Source organism: Tursiops truncatus, chromosome 9 (genome assembly GCF_011762595.2).
Source record: "Tursiops truncatus isolate mTurTru1 chromosome 9, mTurTru1.mat.Y, whole genome shotgun sequence".
Lineage (NCBI taxonomy): Eukaryota > Metazoa > Chordata > Mammalia > Artiodactyla > Delphinidae > Tursiops > Tursiops truncatus.
In genome coordinates this window covers 18,943,369-18,971,118 of record NC_047042.1, presented here as the reverse complement: position 1 = coordinate 18,971,118, position 27,750 = coordinate 18,943,369, and the positions used below count along the sequence as shown (strand labels likewise).

The 27,750-nt window shown below is 40.3% G+C and overlaps 1 long non-coding RNA gene across 1 annotated transcript; it reads left to right on the top strand.

The window, feature by feature from the left end:
- The first annotated feature begins 11 nt into the window (after positions 1–11).
- LOC141279617 (uncharacterized) lies at positions 12–17,428 on the top strand. The gene is made up of 3 exons (XR_012334203.1): positions 12–89; positions 12,334–12,540; positions 16,166–17,428. It is a non-coding gene; the product is annotated as an uncharacterized lncRNA (long non-coding RNA).
- Positions 17,429–27,750: the final 10,322 nt, after the last annotated feature.

The window sequence follows — 27,750 nt, the reverse complement described above, 5'->3', positions numbered from 1 at the left end:
TGGGAGGAGCCAGCGTGGCCGTGCGTCCGCGTGACGTCAGCGCGCAAGAGGAGCGACGGACCCGCCCTAGTCTTCCACAGCCTGAAGCGGTAGGGTTCTGAGCGCCGTAGAGGGGTTTCTGGAGCCCGCTTTGTGGGGTTGGGCGTCTTGGGCTGCGGCCTTTGCCACCCAAAGGTCGAGAGGGGGATGCAGGGATGGGCGAACAGAGAAAGCGCTTGAAGGGGCTAAGGGGGCCCTGTGGGCTCCACTAAGTCGAGAACCTGTGGGTTCGGCTTTCCCGCCTAAAGGCCCCAAATTTAGAAACCGTAAGTGCTGCGGAGCTTTGTCGTGTAGCCCCACCCAGGAGGGGGAGGCGGTCGTGGAGCCGAGGCCCGCCTCCTTACAGGGACCTGAGGAAAGCGGGCTCAGATAACCAATATTCACAAAAGCTGCGGGTTTTTTTCCTGAGGAGGGTGTGGAAAATTGGCGTCCGGTGCAAAAAAAAGACTGATGGAGTCGAATAAACAACTTGGAATTACTAGTCTTACTCCAAGCCTGAAAACAGATCTGGAAATGCCTCTCCCTCCTAATGGGAGGAAGTTCTAGTGTCAGTTTCTGAGGGCAACAAGAGTGAAAAATAATGCTACCTTTAGCACAAGGCTTTCCGTTTATTTGTTCGCGGAACGCGAGCTAGAAACCAGACGCTAGAAGATTCTGGAAATAAACAGATATAGGAGTAGACAGAAATGTATGGTGAAAAGAGGGTTTGGGATCCTGAAGCTGCTGGGTTGGGGCCATTGACTCAACAGAGAGACCTTGGAAGAATCATTGAAACGTTCATTTTGAACTTTAACTTCTTTATCTATAAAAGAGAAATAATAATAGCTGGGTTATTGCTAGGGATAAAAGATTATATACTTAGTGCCTGATGTACATAGATTTAAGTCATGGATATCAGAATCAGAATCTTGTATTTGTGATAGCCAAAAGGATCTTTTGGTAATCGTGGTCTCCTATAACTTATCCGCTAGTCAAAATCATATATTGAAAGCAATTCAACTGCAATTGCCTAAGTACTTTAAGAAAGAATTATAAAGGGTACAATGGCACCATCCATCAAATCTTTTAGTGTTTCTTCCTAAGGGAAGCTAGCCCTTGACCACCCTCTCAAGACGGGGTTATACATTCCCATAACACTGTATTTTTATAATATTCAACAAAATTATAAGTAAATTATCTAAATGTTAGTCTCTGTCTCTAGCTGCTTTGTGAGGGCAGGAAACCTTGTCTTCTTCACAGCTCCACTTTCAGTGTATACTATACTGGCTGGTACATACCTAATAAGCAGTCAGTAAGTAATTATTGACCTGAGAGGAAGTGCCTTACTGCCTGGACAGGTGTAGGGAAGTTTCTCAGAGGAGGGAACTGGGATGCTGAGACTTAAGAATAAGGGTTCAGGGCTTCCCTGGTGGCGCAGTGGTTGAGAGTCCGCCTGCCGATGCTCCGCAACGGGGGAGAACAAAAAGACAAGCTAAAGACATAAAAGGGACAAGTAGGCAATCATATGCCAGGGACTGGCAAGTAATTTTTAAGAATAAACCTAGAGTTGCAGGAGGTCAGGCTGGGGCAAGTGTATGTTATGCTAAGAGGATTGGACCTTATATAGGCTGCAGGGAGCCAATGAAGAATTTTAGGCAAAGAAGCAAATGACAAGACTTGACTTTTAGGAAGTTCCTTTTGGCTACAGCATGGAAAATAGAATCAATTTGACTTGTTAAAAAAAACTATTGCAAAGTTCTAAACAATAAATGATAATGTCCTAAACTAAAACAGTGGGAAACAAGGTGACAGGGAATGGCAATTAAGGTTTATTAAACATAATGTGGCAGGCACTGTGATAGATACATTAGCCCATTTAAACTTCGCAGTATAATAGATTTGCAAATGGAAAAAGTAGCTGAAATTTATCTTACAAGTAGTGTATACTTGAACCTAGGTTTGCTTCACTCCAAAGTCCTAAATCTCTCTACTACATCATACTGGGAAGAAGCTGAATCTGAGAGAGATTTAGAAGTACATTTAATAGAAATCAGTGGCTGCTTAAATGAGATGGAGGGGGAAGTCTTTGAGAGTAACGTTTAGGTTTCTGATTTAGCTGATTTTCGTCTTTGCCAGTAATAAAATCAAAAATAGGAGCAGGCTTATAGATTTGGTGATATCTATACAGGATTTAGTTTTATCTTTAGGACCAAAGTGAGTTTCTCACATTAAATTTGAAGTGTCTACAGGATAACCAGATAGGTCCAGTGGAAATAGAATCTGAAGCTCCCAAAGAGAGTGGCCTAGAGAAGGAGATACAGAAGTTATCACCACATAGGTAGTTGAGCCAGTCCTCTGGATAAGATTACACACAGAGAATACATGTTTGTTACACATTAAACCTGCAAATAATCCTTTAAAAAATGTAATAGTAGTAGATGAAAGTTGGTGCTCAAGTACTGTAAATTATTTTTTCCACAGAAAGAATGTGTCTTCAAAAAATATCCCAATAGTAAAAAGCTCACTGAAATCCTTTACAGCATATTTAATAGCTGTAGTTTGGGGCCAGTTGTATTAGAACTCAAGTTTTAGTTGATGGAAAAAATCAGGAGAACCTACAATCACAAGTAGATTGTTTCACTAGGTTTTCCACTTATCGGAATTAGTTTTATAAACCAAAAATTTGGGTAATACATATAGCGCTAGTTTAAGGAGTATGAGAAAATAATGTGGGAACGGTTTCCTATAGAAAAGAAAAAGTGAACACATCACAAGCCATGCATGACCAATAGTTATGCACGAGGGATGTTTTAAAGAGTCCTGAAAATTGCCAAGTCTATCAATATGAAACATAAGGAGCAAAAAGTATAGTTTTTATGTGTTAAAAGGGTCTTTAACCATAATTTTAATCTTTTAAAGTTAAAACATTAAGCAAATAACATGAAACAACAGGAAAATTTATTTTTTATAACAAAACTCAAATAACTTGTTTATAAGTGTTTATGAACCAAAAAAAGTAACCTAATGAAGCTAACTTTATTATCTTTATTTTTAATTTTTTTAACAATACCTCTGTGCTCTTTTAATCTTTGGTTACTTATTCTGTAGTTTTTAACTTAATGATTTGTTTACTAAACAAACATAGAAGCTTTAATCCTAAAATACTCGGTGATAAAATGGGCTTTCAAGTTAATTGTTTTTCAATGCCATTTTGAAAGTCTGGTTTACATTGTGATGTACTGGCATTCCAGGACTAATAAAATATAAATTGTTTAAAAAGTAATCAAACAGAAAGAAAATCTTTAATAATGTTGTGGAACTTAGTCATGGCATCAGATAAACTAGCGGTAAACCCAAATATAGATGGAAAATTTCAAGAAGATTTTATTATAGCAAATTAATCTAATTCTATGAAAATAATTCCGGTTCATCCCCCTGCTCAAATCCTTCTCATTTCCCCTGCCAGCCAGATCCTCACAATGTACAAGACCCCATAAAACCTGCTCCCCACCTCACCCTTTACTTTGCTCACCTCATGTTTTGCTTCTCCTCCTTAAGCTTGCTCTCTTTCAGCCACACTGGCCTCCTTGCATTCTCTGGACTATGCTGGGCATGCTCCAGCTTCTTGTGACTCTGCTCTTGCTATTCCTCCTGAAATCCTTTTCTCAATTTTAATTCGCATGGCTCACTCCTGATCTCCTTTAATCTCTGCTCAAATGTCACCTTACTAAAGGAGCCTTCTTTGACCACTTAAGTCTGTGCTGTCCCCCATTCCCCTTTTTTTCTTTATTTTGATTCACAATACTTATTCACAGTACTTGTCATCTACATATTTTACTTGTTATTGTCAGTCTCTCACACTAAAATGTAAGGCCTGTGAGGAGCTCTATCAAAAAAAGTTCCTGGTGCATAGTAGGCGCTCAATAAATATTTATTGAATTAATGAATGACTTCACTTATCCCAAATGACTAGCACGAGCTCTGATACAGAGTACGTGTTTAACCACATTTGGTTAATGAAATGAATTACTAAGGAAAAACTACTGAAAAATTAAAACACTAAAAAAACCCCAAAAGTTCTAGTTTTAGTTGCAATGATGATTGTTTTCTGTGTCTTTAAATATGGCATCCCACCCTTATTCAGCAGTCTGATTATTGTAGTTTTAGCTACTTTGAAGACTACCCTAAACCCAAAAGAAAGAATGAAATGGTTGTTGTGCAAAAAATAAATAAGCATATAAATAAATAAAATTGGGTTAAAATCCAGGCAATTTACTCTGAAATGAAGTTAACTTTAGGTCTTTTGGACATTTACTCTTAAGGAAGTTTGAATGTGAAGGACCAGCATGGTCTTTAGAAATTGGATAATGTATCCTCAGTACCATGTTAGCCATTTGTGAAAGTCCCCCCAGGTGGATGAGGACATTGTTTAGGGTATTATCTGAAAATAAACCAAATATTGACTTTTTTCTAAAGTAAACATATTTTAATAACATATAAATACTGATTAAATAATAATTACCTATGTTCACATATTCATATTAGGAGAAAACATGGAGTAGATCTGAAAGCAATGTCATACTTGGGCAGATTGCTGTGTTATTTTATGTACCTTCTCTAACCTTAACTCTAATTCAATCTAAGCATGATGTCCACCTTTCCTGCTCCCTCCATTTACCACCTGGGATAGGCAGAATAATGTCTTCCCAAAGATAGCCACGACCTAATTCCAGGACCTGTGAATATGTTAGATTACATGGCAAAGGGGGATTAGGCTGCAGATGGGAGGAGGTTATCAGCTGACTCTGAGATGGGGAGATTAGACAGTACTTATCTAGGTGGGCCCAGTGCAATTACAGGCATCATTACTAGTCAAAGAGAGAGGCAGAAGAACCAGAGAGATGGCAGTGTGAGACTTGGTCTGACCTTGCTGGCTTAGAAGTGAGAGGAATGGGGACAGGAGCCAAGGAATGCAGGCAGCCTCTAGAAGCTGGAAAAGGGAAAGAAATGGATTCTTCCCCAGAGCTTGCAGAAAGGAATGCAGCCCTGCTGAAACCTCGAAATGAGTGAGACTCATTTCAGACTTCCGACCTCCAGAACTGTAAGAAAATAAGTTTGTGTTGTTTTAAGCGACTAAGTGTGTGGTGATTTGTTACAGCAGCAAAAGAAAACTAACCCTACCTATTATATGAGAGTTCATTCTGATCTTTTTGCTAGGATAAAAATTTATATGTACTCCAGTGATTAGTACATTCGGCCCTCTGGATCTGCAGGTTCCACATCCGTGTATTCAACCAAGCTCAGATTGAAAATATTCAAAAAAAAAAAAAAGGGCTTCCCTGGTGCCACAGTGGTTGAGAGTCCGCCTGCCAATGCAGCGGACACGGGTTCGTGCCCCGGTCCGGGAGGATCCCATATGCCGCAGAGCGGCTGTGCCCGTGAGCCATGGCCGCTGCGCCTGCGCGTCCGGAGCCTGTGCTCCGCGAGGCCACGGCAGTGAGAGGCCCGCGTACTGCAAAAAAAAAAAAAAAAAATTTCAGAAATTTCCAAAAAGCAAAACTTGAATTTTCCAGTCTCTGGCAGCTATTTACACAGCGTTTACATTGTATTAGATATTATAAGTAATCTAGAGGTAATTCAAAATATATGGGAGGATGTGCATCGGTTATATGCAAATACCACGCCATTTTATATAAGAGACTTGAGCATCTGCGGAACTAATCCCATGAATTCTGACGGACTACTGTACTCGTATTGATTAGTTTCCATAGTAATCATGTTTGGAAACAACCCAGCGATATTACGTGTTTAAAATGGATACTTCTCCCTTTCATCAAAAGTGAGGGCCATAATACAGTATACTCTGAAGTATAATAACTTTTTTATTGCATCAAAATTATGGAACAGCTCTATTAAAATTACACCAAAATATAAAATGCAAAAAATGGTGGAAATTCAAGGAAGAGTTGACAAATCCACTACTACAGCAGGGGATTTCAACAGAGTCTCTGTAAATTACTGTTAGGTTAAGAAGACAAAAATTGTAAGGATATAGGAGATTTGAAAAAAAACATAATTAACAGGCTTGATTTACCACATAGACATCTTTCTAAGCACATGCAGAACATTTACTTAAGTTGACCACCATGTACAAGGGTATAAAACAAGTCTAAACAAATTTTAAAGGATTGGTATCATAAAAATCATATTTCTCAATATAGATGTCAGCAATCAAAATAGATATCAGTACTTAAAAGATAAAAAATTCATAGGTTTGAGAATTCAAAAACATGCTTTTAAATAACTCAAGTTAAAGAAGAAATATCATATTTTTTAAAATATTTAATACTGAGTGATAACAAAAATAGCACATGTCAAAACTTGTAGAACGCAGTGAAAGCTGTACTAAGAAGGAAATGGAGCCTTAAAAGCTGGAAATTAATGCTGAATTCAACTTAAGTAGTAAGACTTAAGAATAAACAAAAAGTGTAGGAAGAAGGAGAAATAAAGATAAAAACAAAACTTATTAAATAGGCAACAAATATCAAATAGGGAGAATCAATAAAGCCAAAATTTTGGTTTTGAAAAAAGTTAACATACCAGAGGTACAAATTAATAATAAGTGGGAAAGTTTTCATAAATAAGTATACAGCTAAAATTACAAAGAAAATACTATCGACAAACTTTATGCTAATAAATTTAGTTCTATGGTCTGAATGTTTGTGTCCCCCTGCCCACATCCCATCACCAAATTCATGTGTTGAAATCCAAATGCCCAATGTGATGGTGTTAGGAGGTGGAGCCTTTGGGAGATGCTTAGGACATGAGGGTGGAGCCCGCATTTTGGGATTAGTGCTCTTATAAAAGAGGCCCCACAGAGATCTGCAGCTCCTTCCTGTGCACCTGCAATTCCGAGTTGGTCTCTCTACACATCCTTGCCTCTGCTCCAGAGACAGAATGCTGCTTTTTGTGACTTGGTACTTGCTTGTCTGCCTGGAGGATGGTGGAGTATCCTCTGTTGTCCATTTCTGCTTCAGGCTTAGGCGGGCCATGAACCTCAGGAGTGGTTTTTTTCTCAATAAACCTGTCCTCCTCCCCATAGCAGCTAAACTCTGCGGTGTGTCTTTGGGGGATCTTGTGTGGGAGAGTATTTCCTGCTCCATTTCTAGGAGTAGAGGGGTTTTCCTTTCATTCTTCTCCAGCTGTAGTTTTAGCTTTTCACATGCACCGTGAAGGTGACAGGGTTTGCTGCCTTTCTTCCAAAGGCTTAAAACTTTTGTTTTATACAGAACAAGGGTCCAGGCAGTGCTTTTTTTCAGTTCCTAATGCCCAACATTTCTCAAAGTTCATTTTCCAAAGGAGAGGTGGCCACTTCCTTTCCTGTAGGTTGCACCTCCAAGGGAGGCTTTCTCTGCTCTGCCCCCCATCTTCCTGGTGGGCATCCAGTAGGGGTCTGTGGAGATGAGCCTGTGAGTGAGTGTGAACTCCCCTTGTGTCTGTGGCTCTACGTTAGTCACAGTCAGCCTTTAACAAATTATTTAAAATTTTAGCTGAATGTTTTTGCCTGCTTGTATGACACCTATCTTACCCCCACCTCCTATTTTGCCACAGGTGAGTCAGGGCTCCCATCCCATCTCTCCTTGGAGGAGCCTGTCTTTCCTGTTGCCAGGCTACTTGGTTTCCCTGTGATCTTAGCTCTCTGATGGGTTACAGAAAAATTATTTTTTTAGTTTATCCTGCTTTTTTTTGTTGTTAGGGTCTTTCCATATATTATGCTCTTTCCATAATTTTACAGTCTAGATAGTAGAGTGGAACTCAACTAGTTATTTTTAAAATCCAAGCTCACGTATGTTCTCTCATCTCATTTTCCTTTTAACTCACCCTTTCTGCCCTTGGTTTGAACCTTCCATCTGAAAGCACTTTCATCATTGACTTAGGCTGCGTCTTCTAGGAAACCAAATCTAACACATCTGCCTATCTTAAGTGCAAGCCCCAATGCTATGAAACTCCCCCAATTTTCTCAACAAAATTTTCTAATCTCTCAAGTCTCACAGGATTTATCATTTACACTTGTTATAGCCCCTAAAACTTTCAACCTTGTATTATGAATATTCGTGCCTATGGTTTTTCAGGCACCAATTGGATGAAAATACCCAGATTCATTTATTAATTCCTTCATTCATTAGTCTAGCATTTATTGAGGACCTATCCCCAGAGTTCTGGAGGAATGAAGTGTGACCAAAAGAGACATTGTACCCATCCTTGTGAAAATTGGAATCTAGCAGGGAAGACAGGCAGTGAAGATGTATTGATTTGGCCAAAAAGTTCCTTTGGGTTTTAAGTAAAAAGACACATTTTTCATTTTCACCAAGAACTTTATTGAACAACGTATTCATGGTTTTGTTCCACTACCTTCTGCCATTTTTCAGGCAACTTCATAATTCCATCTTCCCAAAACGTTTTTCTTTAAATTAATTAATTAATTAATTTTTAGCTGCATTGGGTCTTCATTGCTGCACATGGGCTTTCTAGTTGCAGCGAGCGGGAGCTACTCTTCATTGCGGTTCACAGGCTTCTCATTGCAGTGGCTTCTCTTTGTTGCGGAGCACGGGCTCTAGGTACACGGGCTTCAGTAGTCGTGGCATGCAGGCTCAGTAGTTGTGGCACACGGGCTTAGCTGCTCCGCAGCATGTGGGATCTTCCTGGACCAGGGCTCGAACCTGTGTCCGCTGCACTGGCAGGTGGATTCCTAACCACTGTGCCACCAGGGAAGTCCCTTCCCAAAACTTCTTATCTTTTTGAGCAAAGAACTGTTCCAGGTGCCTTTTACAGTCTTCCAGGGAATTGAAAGTTTTTCAGTTAAGAGAATTTTGTAAAGACCAAAATAAATGGAAATCCGAATCCATTGTCTGGTGAATATGGAGGATGAATCAGAACTTCCCAGCAAAGCTATAAGAGTTTTTGCCTGGTCATCAAAGAAACATGTGGTCTTGCGTTATCCTGATGGAAGATTATGCTTTTTCTGTTGACTAATTCCGGACGCTTTTTTTCAAGTGCTGCTTTCAGTTCGTCACACTGGGAGCAGTACTTTGCTCAATTGTTTGGTTTTCCGGAAGGACCTCTTAATAGAGAACTCCCTTCCAATCTCGCCATATACACAACACCACCTTCTTCGGAAGACTGGCCTTTGGTGTGGTTGGTGGTGGTTCATTTAACTTGCCCCACATTCTCTCCCGTTCCACATTATTGTACAGTATCTACTTTTCATGGCCCATCACAATTTAAAAAAAAAAAAAAAGTTTTCATCACTTTTAAGTAGAGAATCTCATGCAGAAATACCGTCAAGAGGGTTTTTTTCGCTTAACTTATGTGGAACCCAAACATCAAAGCAATTAACATAATAACCAAGCTGGTGCAAATGATTTTCAATGCTTCATTTGGATACTTTGAGTACGTCAGCTATCTCCCGCGTGGTACAACGTTGATTGTTCTCAATTAATGTCTCAGTTTGATGGCTTCAACTTCAAGTGGTCTACCAGACCGTGGAGCATCATCCAGCGAGAAACTTCGCAAACCACTTCTGACACATTTGATCAGTCATAGCACCTTCTCCGTACACTGCACAACTCTTCCTTCTCCGTACACTGCACAACTCTTTTTTTTGCGTTTCAGTTGCGTTTTTACCTTTCTTAAAATAATAAATCATAATATGCCGAAAATGTTGCTTTTTTCTTCCATCTTCAATATTAAAATGGCTACACAAAAATTCACCAATTTTGATAAGTTTTTTCAAAATGCACACTGTCACATGACAGCTGTCACAATACAATCTAAGAAAATTGTTTTGAATGAAGGTAAAGACAACTAAGCTCAAGTAGAGCCATCTTATGGAAAAACCGGACTATCTTTTTGGCCAACACAATAATTAGGTTACTGCGTGCTACAAATGCCATCTTATTAAATAACAATATTAATATAAATACTTACAAAATGAATAAATGAGTAGTTGAATAAATGTGTTAGTAATAACCCCTTCTCCACAATTTTTTCCCTCTTCTTTATATTACATTTAGCCTAAAATATAATGTGTCTTATGGTTCCTGTCACATTATTGAGAATTTCACTGTATATAGCCCCAGGGAATATATTTCACAAAACTTTTTCTTTGATAAATGGCCAAAAAGTACCTCTTTGTAAGTGTTGGGTTTTCATTACAGGACCACAGTTTTCAGTGCTTCATACTCTCTGAGAGCTACTAACATATATTAGAAGTCTTTTTTAATGTTCCACTGAATAGGACCAATATTTTGAAATTCACATTTACTCAAATTCATTTCAATGACATAATTTGAAAAATTATGCCACAAAGGAGAAAGAAAGTAATAAGGATATGTAATGAAACTATATTCAAAAGTAATTTATGTCATGAAATATAAGAAAATCCAATATCAGTGTGAAATTAAATCAATATTAAATTGAAAAAGCAATTCAGTTACTTTTCCACTGCAATAGCCAGATCCGTTATTTTTACATTACTTTTTATTAAACTTTCAATATTGCATTTCTGAGGAAAATTTATTGGATAGGCTAATTTAACACTTCTGAAAAGACATTATATTTACTTTTACTAGTGGATATTCATGATTACATTCTTATTCACAAGGCAAATAATGAAGCATAGGCTCTAGAGTTAAACAGACTTGAGTTAGCACTTGGCTCCAACACTTGTTAACTGTGACCTTAGGCATATTACTTTTCTAAGCCTTTTTTCCTCTCATCTGTAAAGTGGGGGGAAATAAAACCTACCTTACAAGGTTGACATCTCTGTATCTCCAGGATGAGTTGATCCCCACTCATATTGAATTTCCCCAACAGCCTGACTGTCCTTCATTACAATGCAAGCACCACAATGTAAGGCAGAGATATTGCTGTCTTGTTCAATACGGTGGTATCTCCAGCTCCTAGAATAATGACTAGCATGTATAAGGTGCTCAGCTAGTATTCATCAATTAAATGCATGTGATGTGTTTAACACAGTGCCAAGCACATGGAAAATACCCAATAAATATCATTATGACTGTAATTATCTTGTTGATTAATTAGCCTGACCAAAACCACATTTATCTTTCCCTGCTGCTCCCATAGTTGTTCCATCTCAGTAAATCGGCATTACATTTTTTTGGTTGCTTAGGCCAACAATTTTGAAATCATATTTATTTTTCTTTTTTCTTAATACCTCACAAATCCATCATAAATCTTGGCTCTATCTTCAAAATATTGTTGGGAGTCACTCCTCCATGGGTCTCTCAAATTTCTGTATGTCTTATGAGCAAGACACTGACTGCCCTTTTTTCAGGACTATCTCCTCCAGGATGTTTAGCCAGTAAACAGCTTTGGAAGATATAGTGTCTCTCTCTGGAGCAAAGGGGCAGCCAAGCTTTCTGTCCAGTATGATAAAGATAATACCTCTCTCAGGAGTAAAGTGCAGGCATGTTTACTACTCATTATAAAAGATCCAGGTTCTCCAAGCTCAGGGTTCCCTTTCATGTAACAAAACCCACTGCATGGGTCTGTGGATATTGGGGCTTGGGCCACTCACACAAAAATGCTGTGATTAGGACATAGCATCAAAAGTGCACATCATGGAAGGCTTCCTAGAGAAAATGACATGATATAAATGCTGAAATATAAGTAGGAGTTAGCCAGTTGGATTAGAAGAACGTGTAAAGGTCCAGTGTTAGAAAGAGCATGAAAACATTAGAAAAGCCGCAGATGTTTCAGCGGAGCCAGAGTGTTGTGTACAAGGTAGAGAGAAGGAAATGGAGGAGGAAGGCTAGGGGAGCATATAAAAATAATTTGAAGAGGTAAGAGTGTCCTGGGTATAAAAGGTCATGTATGCCATAACATGGAGTTTAGACATAATCTTGAAGATTATAGGGAACCATTGAAGGATTTTGAGCATGGATCTTTGCATCTTGGAAAGATCACAGTGGCAGCAGTATTGAGAACATTAAACAGGCAAGATTGGAAACACAGAGACCTTTTAAATCTCTGATTTAATAAACTGGCTTAGAGTTTTTGTGAAATTTAAATAGGGAATGGCAGAAGCAGGGTCAGATAAAGATTCAAATCTTGCAAAAGTTGTGATGTTTTCAAGTTTCCCCCTGTGTACTTCAAAGAAAAGCTATATTAAACCATAAAAATATTTGCAAGGAAATTCAGTTATGTTCTGATATTGTCTTATGTTGAATATAATCTTTTTTTGATATGTCAAATATTTTTTCTAATTTATTTTCCTTTTAAAAAAAATTCCAGGGCTTCCCTGGTGGCACAGTGGTTGAGAGTCCGCTTGCCGATGCAGGGGACACGGGTTCGTGCCCCGGTCCGGGAAGATCCCACGTGCCGCGGAGTGGCTGGGCCCGTGAGCCATGGCCGCTGAGCCTGCGCGTCCGGAGCCTATGCTCCGCAACGGGAGAGGCCACAACAGTGAGAGGCCCGCATACCGCAAAAAAAAAATTCCAGGTATTTTAGAGAAATTATTGGTCAAATATCAAGGGAGACTTCCTCCTACTTGTCAGGATGTAAATTAATTACCTAGTTTGAAAGACTCAGAACATTGTGACAGAAATCAAAGAGTTCTTTATTTAAAAAAGGCTTTTTTTCATTTCTCTTTAACATTTTCTTTAAATAATAACCATGTATTATCTACACACTTGTTTCTCAGTTCTCTACTGGTGAGATTTCTCTCTTGGAACTGTCTCATAGTTTTATTAATGAATGCCTCTCCTGTCACAGAAATAGCTGATAAAATGATGCCCGTTTACAGTTAAACTCTGGACCTGATCTGGTCACTGATTCCCTGGGTTGGGGCAGGTGTATTCAAATGAAGTGCCTCTCTCTTTTATATCTGAGATGATTGACAGTGAGAATGTCTGAGTACAACTTTTCCTTTCTTAATTTGGGGCACTGAAAGGTGGGCTTCCTCTATTTTTTACTAAAAATTTACTAAAAATATTACAAAGTAACAAGTATGTAAAAATTCCCATGGCTGAGAAAGATAAGGTTTTGAAGAGCATCTAATATTTTAATATCTTACCCTTGCAGTAACATATCAATTGTTTCTTGGGAACAGGGCAGGGCAGATCTTTGTCTTCTGGTGTCCTTTCATCAAGTTCATCTTTTTCTCAGATGAGGGTAGAATTCTTAAATGACAAATAGCCAAGAGTCTTGGCTGGCAAGGTGAGAGTTTCTGAGGGCTCCCTGGGACCCCATACTCTGTTAGTGCCGTGATCCTGTGATGAAGTTAGATAATCCAACATCAGGAAAAGGATATGAAGAGAAATACAGATTAGAGAGCTATTCAGATGGTAGAATTGACAGGTTTGTTTGGTTAAAGAGAGGGAAAAGACAACAATGCCTGTCAGGATGCAGGTAGTGGCCATCACTGAGGTGAGAAATACTGGGGGAAGGGGTTTGGGGAGGACAGAGAAGATGAGTTCTGTTCTGGGCAGGCAGAGTTTGAGGATCCTGAAAGACATCCAGATGGTCATGCGCAGTTGGCTCAATGGTTCTGGAGTTTAGAAAACCACTTGAGCTAAACACTCAGATTTGAGAGTTATTAACATCTAAATGGCAGTTAAATTCACGTATTAAGTGAAGTCATTCAAGGAGCATGGATAAAGTAAGACTAAAGAAGGGGAACATGTATGTCTAAAAACTATCTACATTCAGAAGTGAGCAAACAGAACAGATTAACAGATTGAGAAGGCAGCCAGAGAGAGCACAGGAAAATTAGGAGTGAGGAAAGAGATGTCATGAAACTAAGAAAGGTTCACAAAAGAGAATAATCAGCAGTGCCAAATGCTCCGGAGGTCAAATGAAAAACACACAGCATGTATCATATCATATATGCTGCTCTGTAGACTACGTTTTTCCTTACAAGATGCTGCAAAGATTTTTTTTTTCATTTCAATAACTGAAGATCTGCACTGTAAATTTAAATAGCTACATGTAGCTGCTACATAGAATTCAATTGGATGGGTGCACCATAATTTAGCCAATCACCAAATGAACCTTAAAATTTTCCCAATTTTTGCTTTTATAAAAATTGTTATGAATACCTTTGTATATACATCTTGACATGCATTCACATATTTCCCTATGTTAAAATCCTAGAATTGGAATTATTAGGTTGTCACCCATACCAGCCCCTGAGAGCTGATCCTTGCCTTGATTTTTCTGTGTTTGTTACAAAAGCACCTGGTATTTGACAGAGATGTTTTGCAGCTGTGCTTTAAGAGATAGGCATGGTCAACCGCCCTGAACTGGCTCTGACTTGACCACAGGAAAGTACTTGCGCAAAGGAGAACTAGGTGTGGCTAAAGGTTACCTACGCTTCATTACTATGCTAACATTTCTGTTCAACGGGGGGATCTGTACTCTGCTAGGCCTTAAGAAGTGTGTGCAAAGAAGCATGTAGGACTGCAAATGCCCCAGCTGCTCCTGGAAATGTCTACCCCTTTCCTAGAGCCCTTATGACATCTTCCTCCCTTAAAATTCCCTTACTCCCTTCCGTACCAGGAGAAGGTGTTTTTAGAGCACAAGCTCTCCCTTCACCATTCCTTAATCAATGAATAAAGTTACTGCTGTGCTATACCGAACCTGGTTTCATTTGATTGGCATTTGTGACTCCAGGCAAAGAATCCATTGAGGGGTCACCGACCCCTTGGGGATCAGTAACACAGTCAAAATATCTACAGATTATTTACCAAATTGCCTTCCAGTAATTTCCTCCAATTAGCTAAACTTAGGATTTCTGAATTAAACCAGGGAGACTGGAAAGGGGTGGGTAGTCACAAGCTAGTAATGCCACCTGATTCTGGGCAAAAGGAAATGAACATCCTCTCTAGAGAAAAGCGCCTACGGACAGAGTCTCCAAGGGTGAAGATCTACCAATCCTAGGGCCTGCTGCTGCAGGATAAATTGCTGCACTGGCCAAATAGGAGGCAGCAGGCATGCCCTCCCCATTCTTGAACAGTATGCGGGAAGCCGAGGCACATTCTCCGAGCCTGAGGCTGCACCATCTGGAGTCAGCAGGCCAATTTAGGAAAATCCCTCATTTGAGTGGCTGGATTGTCAAGGAATGGTGTGTTTCTGGCTCTGGGCAGGTATTTGCAGGCAGCTGCAGCTGTAGGGTAGGGAAGAAAGCCAGAAGACTTGATAGAAAAACAAGTTGCCCTGGGGCTGGGTAAATGGGAAAGAGAAAAAAATAGAGCAGTTTTTAGGGAAAGAAGCCCTCCTAGAAGGTCAGCAAAGAAGGAAGAAAGCCTTGAAGAAGACAATGAGGTAGAAGGCCCTGGGGATGGGAAATTTGATTCCCTCTAGGGATCAGGACCTTTGAACTTGCCATCCAAATGCACAGCCTCCCAGTCAAAGAAGGTGAGGGTGACCAACCCACGCCTCTACCCAACCACCCACCCAGCTCTAGGGCCGCCCTGCAAATCCGGGCCAGTGCAGAGCCAGAGGATCACCTTGCTGGTTCGGACTGTTAGGACTAGAGGAGGATAAGGGTGGGGCTTGGTCATCTATGCCCTCCCACCGCGACCCCTGGGGTTGCTGATGCTGAGGGTAAGGGGGCAGGTAGTACTCCACTTACCGCACTTAGTTTGTGGATTTTTTGCTAAACCATGAGAGTTCATCACATTGCCGCGCTGACGGCTTTTACAGTGGAGGGCCAAGTCTAACCAGAACGCAGTCCGAAATGGGCAAGAGTGGGTCGGACATTAAGCGAGCAGTCTCTGCCCTTGGCCACTCTGCCCTGGCAGAAACCCTGGTTACCAGGGAAAGAGGGCCACAGAGGATGGCTGGAAGGAAGGACGATTCAGACAGATACCAATGGCTTCAGCTAGCTCTGCAGCTACTCGCCTCTGCCTCTAGATGTCGCCCTTGGAGTCAGAATAATAACTCCTGGATTCCCTGAGAATGTCGGACTCCAACAATAGGACATGGAATCTATTGTACCTTGCTCCTCAGGGGGGATGAGAAACCCTGACTGATTGAACTTAGAGACACATCCCACCCCGAAACTGAAGGGCTGTAAGGTGGGAGTGAGTGGCAAATAACTGCTCTCTCTTTCTTCCTGTGTCAGATATGTAGGAGACCAGAGGTTAGCAACTGGAATTATGCTACAGTAACTGAATCATCAGAGACTGAGACTTCTGAGACTCCAGAAGTCTCTTTGTTGCCTGGACAATAAACTAGTTTGGGTCAGGAGCTACCTCCAATCCCCAAAGAAGGTGCTGCAACTTCTTATTGACCCCAAGACCTCCAAGGTGCTGGACAGCTGAGTTTCCCAGAAAACTCTCTCTAAATAGCGGATACCTGCATCATCACTTCCTGGAAACTAAGTCATCTGTGTTTGCCCCACTGAGATTATTCTCATGCTTGCTCAATAAAAAAAGGAGAGGGGATGAAGAGGGTGTCTCTTCACCCCCACAGAGCCCACAGAGATGTAGATCTCTATGCGGTGGAGGAAGAATTGAGACGCTCAGGTTCTTGCTTGGTATCCTTGGCTTGTGAGTGTCCCCCCAGTGAAAGCTGTTTCTTACCACGTGATACTGCAGAATTCACCATTATCTACTTTACCACACTGTGGAAAAGCAAAAACAAACAAAAGATCATAAAAACAGCCGGAGAGAAGTCTAACAAGAAATCACAAACAAACTGACAGCAGACTTCCTACTCAACAATGAATACCAGGAGAGGAAGAATATTTCCGAGAGCTTAGAGAAAATATCTATCTCAAATTGTGTGCCAAGAAAACCTTCTTTCACGAATGAGAGAAAAATAAATTTCTCTTGATAAGTAGACACTTAGAGAGTTTGTCACCAATGGATCTATACTTAAATTACACATAAAAGCTGTACTTCAAAAAGAAGGAAAATTATATCAGAAGGAAGGTCTGAAAATGCAAGGAGCAATGGTGAGGAAAGAAAGTGGTAAACATAGCTGAATCTAAAACACTGTCTGCAAAAAAATAATAATAGTAATAATGTCTAATTTAAGGGTATTAGAAAAAGACAACTAAAACATGGGACAAGAATGACATGCAAGGTGGCAGGGAGTTGACAGGAATCTAAGTGTTCCAAGGACCTTTTTCAGAGGGGAGTAAAGTTAACATATTAACTTTAGACTTCAACATATGTTGTTCTTTAAATATATTGCTTTCTATAAATCGCGTCTTAACTTCTTTCTAAAAGGAAAAATAAAATGTACATCTGAAAACTTAGGAAGTGTATAAAGTGAAAATGTCTCCTTAATTCTGTCATTTATGCTCTCCACATGGAATTTTTTGATTACACATGCACACACACATGCACACAAGCACAATCAATTTTTTATTTTATTTTTTATTGAGGTATAGTTAACTTACAATATTATATTAGTTTCAGGTGCACAGCATAGTGATTCAAAATTTTTATAGATTATACTCCATTCATAGTTATTATAAAATATTAGCTATATTCCCTGTGCTATAAAATATAACCTTGTAGCTTATATATTGTATACATAATAGTTTATACCTCTTAATCCCCTACCGCATCTTGTCTCTTCCTCCTTCCCTCTACCCACAGTAATCACTAGTTTGTTCTCTATATCTGTAAGTCTCTTTCTTTTTTGTTATATTCACTAGTTTCATTTTTTTAGATTCCCACATATAAGTGATAACATACAGTATTTGTCTTTATCTGACTTGTTTCCCTAAGCATAATATCCTCCAGGTCTATCCATATTTTTGCAAATGGCAAAATTTCATTCATTTTTATGGCTGAGTAATATTCCATTGTGTGTGTGTGTGTGTGTGTGTGTGTGTGTGTGTGTGTGTATACACATGTTCTTATCCATTCATCTGTTGATGGACACGGTTTACTTCCATTTCTTGGCTGTTGTAAATAATAATGCTATGAACAATGGGGTGCATGTATCTTTTCAAATCAGTGTTTTCATTTTCTCCCCAGGAGAGGGTATATATCAAATCAGTGTATAAAAAACAGATAAGCATCATGATCAGTGACCAGTCACATCACTACTTTCAAAGTCTGTCTGTAATTTGTCACTGTGCACTTGTTACTAAGTTCAAATACAGACAGCAAAGTATGTAGTTGTGCTGCCTTCTTGTCTCTCAGTGATAACCCAACCCACATGGCATGACATTTTACAAAAATGAATACTCAGAAGAGGGAATTGGTCACCAAAGATGAAAGTGCAGCAAAGAAATGAAAAGTGATAGCATTGGAAGGGAAATGTGAATCACTATGAATGGAGTTATATAAGAAATAGCTGTGGGTATGTTGACAATGCCACCATTCAAGAAACTCTTGACATACAACAGAGGAACTTTGTGAAGGTGAAGGCATTGACATAAATAAGGAAAGTCGTTGTAATGAAAAAAAAAAAAATGAAGATGTCCCAGAGAAAGTGACATTGGCAAAGATCTTCACCTTAAAGAAATGCTCAGGAATATTTCACAACATTGATAGCACAAAGGATGAAAGTCAATAACATTTTTACACACTAGTAATAAACAGTATAAAATGTAATTAAAAAAATTATTTGCCAGGACTTCCCTGGTGGCGCAGTGGTTAAGAATCAGCCTGCCAATGCAGGGGACACGGGTTCAAGCCCTGTTCCGGGAAGATCCCACATGCCACGGAGCAACTAAGTCCGTGGGCCACGACTGCTGAGCCTGCGTGCCACAACTACTGAAGCTCACGTGGCTAGAGCCTGTGCTCTGCAACGGGAGAGGCCACTGCAATGAGAGGCCTGTGCACCTCAACAAGGAGTGGCCCCCGCTCTCCGCAACTAGAGAGTGCCTGCGCACAGCAATGAAGACCCAACGTAGACCAAAAAAAAAAAAATTATTTGCCAAAACAACAATAAGTTCCTAGCAATAAATCTTAAAAAATAAGGCTTTTAAGGAACTGTGAGCTTATCACTCTAAAAACATATAGTACATGTACAAAAACTTTTAACTATTTGGTCCCACCTGCAGTCGCTTGGGAGCAACACCAGGAAAATCCTCAGGGCCGCTTGCAGGAAGACCTAGGGGTTGGGGAAGCAGGATGCGAAAAGGCCTGATATGAAGCTGGATGTATGTCCAATCAGGGAAGCCCTCAACCAGGTGTTGCTCCTCTTTCACAACACCTTCCAGCCAGACAACGATGGAATGATATCTGAAGAATCTACTAGTGGCTTCTTTATATGGGACATACTACGACATCTTGGGAAGCCCTTCCTAAATCCTAAACACTCTGAATATATGATTACTGAGGTTCATCCTTCACCTGTTTTTTTCTCAAAGACATAACACTATTGAATGGTGCCAGTCATGGAGTATAATTGCAGTTATGGAAGACTTTGTTCAAGGCACTTTGTACGTATTTATACTGCTATTTGCTGTCAGCCCAGCAGCAAAGAACACAGATCTACTAAGTGTTCAAAGCATTCCCACTCCTGCATCTAGTTCCTGCTCCAACATTCCAGCCCAAGCCAAGAGGACACAGACGGGTCAAGGGTCTCAGGTAGAAACAAATGTAATTGAATGGTTTGTTTTGAGTTATATGGAGCCACACTCAGGCTCTCACCTTTACCCCATGTCCTACCTCTATTTTTGTCCTACTGGGTCATCCCAGAATTTTCTGAGAGGAGATTCTTCCTCATCAAGAAAAGAGGAGAATAAAATGGCTGGGTAAGGAAGAAATATGGAGAAGTGAAAAATGTAAAATATAAGGCATAAAAAATATAAATCAAACCATAGGTATCAGGAGTGAGATAGCAATATATCTAAAAAAGCAGCCAAGAAATAAAGAGAGAGAGAGAGAGAGAGTTATTGGAAAATTAATGATGGCAAATATGAATCTACACCCTCATATATACGAAATATTTACCTTACTTTATTTTTAAAAATCTAATTTAGGATGAGTTTGGTCCATGACCAGGTTGACAGAAAGCTCAATCTCAATCACACTGGAACCGCCCTAACCCCACCCTAATCTTATGAAGTACTCCAGGGAACTTACAAAATAGTACGAGTGGCACTTCCCATCTTCAGTCCACCCTGAATACTATTAATATTCATATTATCCTTGCTAGACCTTTGAAAAGCTCTTCTACTTCTTGGGCATGTGAATATTTTTGACCTCTGATCAAAATCAGAATGCTAGGTGGTGACTGTCTTATCTTGGGCTGCTATAACAAAGTACCATAGACCGGGTAGGTAAAGAACAAAAATTTATTTCTCAGAGTTCTGGAGGCTGAAAATTCCAAGATCAAGCTTGGAAGATTTGGACCCTCCTCTTGGCTTACAGATAGCTGCCTTCTTGCTGTGTCCTCACATGAAAGAGAGAGAGAGAGAGAGAGAGAGGGCGGGCTCTGGTCTTTCTTCTTCTAAGGACACCAGTCTCATCTTGGGGCCTCACTCTCATGACCTTATCTAAACCTGATCAGCTCCCAAGCTTTACCTCCAAATACCATCACACTGGGGGTTAGGGCTTGAACATGTGGGTTTGGGAGGGAGGTACAAACTTTCAGTCCACAACAGTGACCATGCAGTCGACCTCCCACCCAAGTTCTGCCACCTTTCCCATTCAGCCTTAGGTCCCCACTCCCTGTGGAGCCTGCTGACCTCCAAATACTTCCAAGTCTTTAGAAAATCCACTTTCTGTCTTTCTGTCTCTCACCCCTCAAAATCATCCACTTCTCTCCATTTCTTCCTAATGTCATCTCCTCAAGGATTTCAGCCTTTTGGGAAACAAGTGTCAGAAGAGGAGGTTGCCTATCCAGAGGCAAAGAAACATAGAGGATCTGGGGGATTGGGGAAAATGCTGAGAGAAAAACACAAATTAATACCTTAACAAATTATCCTTTCACATTAAAAGTCAAAGAAACCTTGTGTAATCTCAGCCAGGCTCAGCACCTTGATTAGGCAACAGACCACGTAGGAATTGGTGCCTGCACTTCCCAGATTTAAGAGAAAAGCAGTAATGAGTGGAGACCTCTGATCAAAATCCCCAATTCACAGTGTTCCCAATGCAACAACCTCAGCAGGTGACTGGCCAATCTTAGATAAATAGCCAGGTTCTGCAGTTGGTACCCAATGCATTACATATTAGCTATTGTCTACAATGCATGTCTAAAATCTAGAAAGCTTGGAAAACTGAAAGTGTTTTTGGTAATCATTTGGGAACAATATCTGGTCTGATATTACTTAAAAGTCTTCATAGTCTTCATTTGCCTTATTTCATGTGAGTAGTCACATGTTTTGCTGGTAAGATAATAAATAATGCGCTGGATAATAGGGTGTTGTCTCAGACTTGCAGGGGATATTAAGTAGTATATGACCCATGCACCATATTTTCTTTATCAAATCAGAAACATTCTGAATTCCAAAAGATTAAGCCACAAGGGTTTTAGAAAAATGATTGTGGAAATTGTATACTTGGATCTTACTGGCTCATGCACAGAACTGTTCCACAACAGACTCCTAAAGTCACTTATTTCCAACCACAGGGACAATATAACATTGAGCAGATGTGCAGGGTAATCACACTTGAGGTTGATTAACCTGAAGGCCTGGTCTGTCCTGAGGGCAGACAGGGAGCAATGAATCATGAGGAGAGGTAGCATGTGGCCAGGGCTGCCTGGCTCTCTGTGTGGTGTGTAAGTCTGCTGGGCAAGGAAGCAATAAATCCAGGATAGTAATAACTCCCTCTCTGTGGCTGGGCTTTATTTGCACACTGGGAACTAAATTGGAAGCTGAAGCTTTGTTCTATGTCCTTGAGATGGAAGTGAAGCGTAGGAAGAGACGGGAGTGGGCAATTGCTGTTAACCCAGCCTGAAGCTTGTTAGCAGAAAGGGAGCTTTGGGGGAACACAAATCTACGTCTTGCGACTTATCAAGGGGTTTTACCAGGTAGAGACCACACGCTTATTAGACCTCAGTTTTATATGACAAAGAAGATGTAGTCGGGGAAAAGAAAGCAGTAAGGAAAATGAAATGGGAAGGCACTTCAATAGGAAATGGTTTATTCCTTTACACGAGGAGACCAGGGGTAATACACAAAGAGGAAATTCTTTAAGAGGTAAAGATGCAGGCAAGAGTCCAAGAAAACCAAGAAGAAAAGTACTTTCAACATTCATGGGCCTCCTTGCAGCTACTTCACAGTATGAAAAGACATCCAGGAGTTATTTTCACAGTTTGAGGAAGCATCCATAATGTGAAGTCTTTTTTGCATAATAAAACATAAATATGAGCTGGTTCAAAGACTTTAGTATACAGAAGAGGTGGAAATAACTAAATAAACAAGTATAATTTAAAGTTATCTGTCACAACATGTAAGAATCTGGATTCACATTATTTTTTGTTGACTGGCCTGAGATGAATGGTGCCATGTAAATGGTAATAATGACTAATAAAGATGTGCTATCACTATTCCTAGTTAGCCTTATAGAGAAATAACACTCACCAATGCATCAATCAACTTTTCTGCGTGCAGACACCCACAGTCTGGTCTGCCGTCATAACAGACTCTTCTTCCCAAAAAGTCAAGGCTCAAGGGGAGGAGTGTGGAAGTTTAAAAAAATAAATAAGTGCAAGAAAGTCAGATGATTAAATTTGATTTGTGACATTACAAGCAGTTCTGGTATCCTGAAGCGTCACATTTCGGTTCTTACCTGTGTCAGAGCGCAAATGTAGATTAGAGATGTTACACAAGTGATAATACAATGGCCTCAGTGATCTTTCTTAAGTAATTGTTTCTTGCCTAAAAATTTCATTCTGTTTAGAAAAGGCATATTTCTCTCACTAATAAAAAACCTACAGAGATAAGTCTCATTCCCCCTGCAGATTTTTGTCTACCTTCCTCTTTAATATGCTTCAGGATAATTCATTAGTTTGTTCATTGTTTTTCACAGGAACACTAACGAGACTAGCAGACTCGAGATCATTTGTCTAGGAGGCTGATGTCTTGGTAAGTTTTCATTATACTCCGATCACTCTCACCCTTTGGTGGAAAATGCAGTGTTATGGGAGAGCTGCAAAGATGTTGTATACAAGGCCTTCAAATGCATATATTCAATTCATCGTTCTGGGGGCTCCAGGGCAGTGGCTACAGAAGGGAGAAATATGCGTAGCATCTGTTCTCAAATGATTGATGAAGACCTTCGGGGAGGGATGCATGGGTACAACCAAGTAGACAGAATAGGGGAGGCAAGATAGTAGACAGTTTTACACCCAAGAAAATAACTATTTTTGAAATGTTAGAGTAGCCTGTCAGCCTTGACATTTTTTTTTTTTTAGATTTGGGGGAAACTGGGGTGAGTAATTACAGGCAGTGACTGTCCTTGTTAAGATATTTCTGTAATTAGAGAAATACACAATATATCTCATTTAGAGGCACCTCAAATAGAGCCATGGGGACAGCCATCAGTTGGAAAAGGTTCATAAATTCGGAACAGTCAGGCAACGGTACTGAAGCTAAAAGCTGGCAGTGTCCGTGACAGGAGAGGACATTCTGTCATCCTAAAGCATGGACCCTGCTTGAAAGCAAATCTGGACAGAACAATCTGGAAAGAGAAACAGTTCTTGGAATCTGCAGTCAAATTGAAGGGAGGGCACAGAGGAAAAGCCTACTAAACTTCTGTGCATTAAATAGTCATTTTTAAATCCTATTTGCTTTAAGTTAATGGAATAAAAAGTATTTTGGAGGGGAGGAGAAAGATTCTTTCTTTAGACTCATAACACAGTTGGAATCCATTTTTGCTCAAGTGTAAATCTAATGAAATGGTTGAAGCGAGGCAGCTCACTGTCTAAGCAACCCGTGCTTTTATAGGCATCAAGCTGAAATCTTAACTGCCACACAATTTGTAAAAACGAGAAAACTTCACCCATGAAAGATTGTAGGAAACAGATATGTATGAATTAAGGTGCTAGTTGGAGGGACATAATCTTCATTGTTTAATTTCATAAATAGAGAAGCAGTTGGATGCAGCTGCCCTCTGGCATCTGGTCCAGATTTATGGGTGCCCAAACAGACATCTTGAATTCTAATGAAGACGTGTGGTCAGAATAACTGATTGCACAATCTTGTTACGTGTGGTTTTTGTTTTGCTTTTTTAATTTAGAAATATCCCTCTTATTCTTACCACACTAATGAAAGGAGCTTAAGAAAAAAACATATATTTATATTTTTATGTAATCACATGCTTAAACAGATTTTCAGAATATATAAGAAGTCTAAGGAAGTTTGTTTCCTCTATAACCAGGTAACATAGTCTTCCTTCTTCCTTCTCTGCTTCCTTTATTCCACTCTCCTTTCCTTTGCATTTTATATTTAGGATATGAAATCTCTGTAAGTGAAATGTGAGAACTATGTGAAAATTAGGCTAAAATGGAAAGCTTTATTTATTTTGTTTAAGAAAGCTTTATTCATCAGCTTTCTTAAACAGATAGATGTGATTTTTAAATACTAGCACCATATCTTAGTCCAGATGTAAGAATAAATTTTTAAATTAATTAATTAATTTATTTTTTTTGTTGCTGCACATGGTCTTTATCTAGTTGCTGTGAGCGGGGGCTACTCTTCATTGCAGTGCGTGGGCTTCTCATTGTGGTGGCTTCCCCTATTGCAGAGTACGGGCTCTAGGCACACCAGCTTCAGTAGTTGCATAATGCGGGCTCAGTAGTTGTGGTTCGCAGGCTCTAGAGCGCAGGCTCAGTAGTTGTGGCACATGGGCTTAGTTTCTCTGTGGCATGTAGGATCTTCTTGGACCAGGGCTCGAACCCGTGTCCCCTGCATTGGCAGGCGGATTCCTAACCACTGCGCCACCAGGGAAGTCCCCGGATGTAAGAATAATTTTAAAAGTCATGTCTATAAAGGAAAACCAAAGTATTAAGATGTCAGCTGACTACATTGGAGTAAAAGTATCTGCCCACATGTGTAAATTTTCCCCTTCTTATTTAATGTTCAGTGTAATGGAGTCCAGTTTTCATTCCAGCTTGAGCCAATGATATCATAACCGGCACTCAGTGCTTGAGCGTGGAGAATGTTACTTGATCACTTCTCGTGTACTGGGTTTGAAGAGGGACAGACTAGAGGCCAAGAGATCCATTAGCATCTCACTCAGCTCAGTTCTTGAAAGTGTGGCTCTCACTCCCATAGGCAATGAAAATGCACTTGAGAGCAACATTTCAGGACACAGGTGGCACATGTGTATTTCTGGTTTGCTGTCTAGCTCCTCTCACCTATCATGCCAAAGGACTATCTTATATCACCAGGGAGCTCATGGACAAGCACTAATCACTGAACCCCACTTTGCATGCCAGGCAATGCTTTAAGGATGGGTGACCTTAAGAGGCTATGTTTACTGGCCTATATTTAAGCACAGTAATTAAGGAGGTCAGGGCTCAGAATTCTGGCTCTAGACAAGAGAGGTCATATTCAGCATTATACACTGTTACACACATGCTTTTCTAAAAGGCCAGACTCCACAGGGAGCCTTCCTCAGAGACCGGTTGCTATACTGATAAACATCTTAGATGAGCTCACCAGAATAATAAATACAACTTCACCCAGGCAGATAGGAGTAGACTGTAATCTCAGTTTCCTTATCTGTAAGATAAGCATAATAACCGCTCTCCAGGCTGCCTGACAGTTTCTTGTGCTAGCTAAATGAAAACATATGAGTTCGCTTCATAAAAACTAAAGCAGTAAACCAGTGATCTCAGCCAGGTAGCCCAGAGACATGTTTGGTTTGATAGAAGAATGTGTTTCATGTTCTCTAATTTGGGTGCCTTCAGATGAATGATAGTCCCCAGCAGGTTTAACACCTGGTATAACATTAATTTATATAAACTGCCTGACCCTAAAGGCTTTTGACTTTATAATTTTGCTTATGCAAATCTAAGATATTATTACTAACAGTGAGAAACTTCTACTATTACAATGGTGCATGCATCAATGTCTAATAAATTATAAATAAATCTCTTTCTATATCAACTGTAAATGCACCCCATCTGACTATGAACTCACTGAGGAGAAATGTAATATCTTATTCATTATCATATCTCCAAAACTTAAGATAGTGTCTGGCATTGTAAACGCTCATTAAGTATTTATTGGGCCTAATTGAGACAGATGGTGGGGAAACTGGGTCATTGTAATAGGGTAGATGTTAAAGAGGAGCAGGATGTGGAAACGCAAAAAAAGGAAAAAAGTTCTAGAAGTATAAAAAGTGTTGGGCCTCCCTGGTGGCACAGTGGTTGAGAGTCCGCCTGCCGATGCAGGGGACGCGGGTTCGTGTCCCGGTCCGGGAAGATCCCACATGCCGCGGAGCGGCTGGGCCCGTGAGCCATGGCCGCTGAAACTGCGCATCCGGAGCCTGTGCTCCGCAACGGGAGAGGCCACAACAGTGAGAGGCCCACGTACCGAAAAAAAAAAAAGTGTGGAACTTAGCAGTCAAGTAGAAATTGGGCTTCACTCCTTTAAAGAGAAAAGAACAATATTAAAACAACAAATATTGAGCACCAAGGGGACACTGGGACACATGCAGGATAGTTTAGACTCCAGAATATGAGGTTCCAAGAAGGGGAAATGGAGTAGGTATTTTAAAGACAAAAAACAGAACAGGGTCTGTCACATAGTAGGAAAGCCCATCTGAGTGTTGCTGCTTGGTGGGCAACACCTGAGCTTGTTGGCTAGGCAGGTACTAGCCTGGCTGGAGGTGGTCTGTTGCACATGTTAGGATTAGGATTTAGGATTATGACGTCAGGTGCCTCTGCCGCCCACGTAAGATACGTATCTTTGATCTGTATGCAAAGTGCCCAAGTTGGGGTTTTGTCACACGGTTCTGTCTGCGCAGGTGGCCAGGTCATGGTTTATCAGCCTCCAGTCTTTCTCCTTCCTTTAGCTTCACGTCAGCAATTCACTAAGGTCTTTGCTCTCCCTCAGTAGTGTAATAAGCCACAGCTGGGACTAGAGTAGACCTTACATGTGCCATACCCTGGACCATTAGTCTAGGTGCATTTTGGCTTCCAGACTGCAACTTCTTCCTGCCTCAACTCTTATTCCATTGGGTCTGTCTCTCCCTTAGATCCCCTGCTTGTTTTTCAAATTGAATTAAAATTTCAACTCCAAAGACTCATGCTCATCTTCCCATGGAAACCTCCTGCTTCATTCATTCATGCCTACGCATGCCCTTTCTTCCATCAGGCTGTTCCTCATACCCTCATATTCTTAGTGAGTCGAGGCCTATTTTTCATTCGCAATGGTTTCCCCACTTTTCTTTACCGATCATTTGTAGTTTTAATTTAAATTAAATATTTTACTTTTGCAATGTGGGCTTCTGTGTGGTTTCATGGAAGTTCTGGCATAGGAATGCATTAACTCAAAAAGTCATTGCCCCAAGCGTGGCCTACTTATCTGGAAAAATGGCCTTGTCATTTTGGAAAGGACACACATCCTATGGTGAGAAAGGGAAGGGATTCCTATTTTGGCCATCCGTAAGAGGGTAGATGTAGCAAAATTGCCTCACCTGAAGCAGAGGTCCGTGAACGAGGGCCTGTTGGTCACGTTCAGCCTGCTGCCTCTTCTTGTAAATGAGACTTTACTGGAACACAGAGACATCCATTCTTTCACATATTGTCCATGGCTGCTTTCATGCTACAACGGCTGAACTG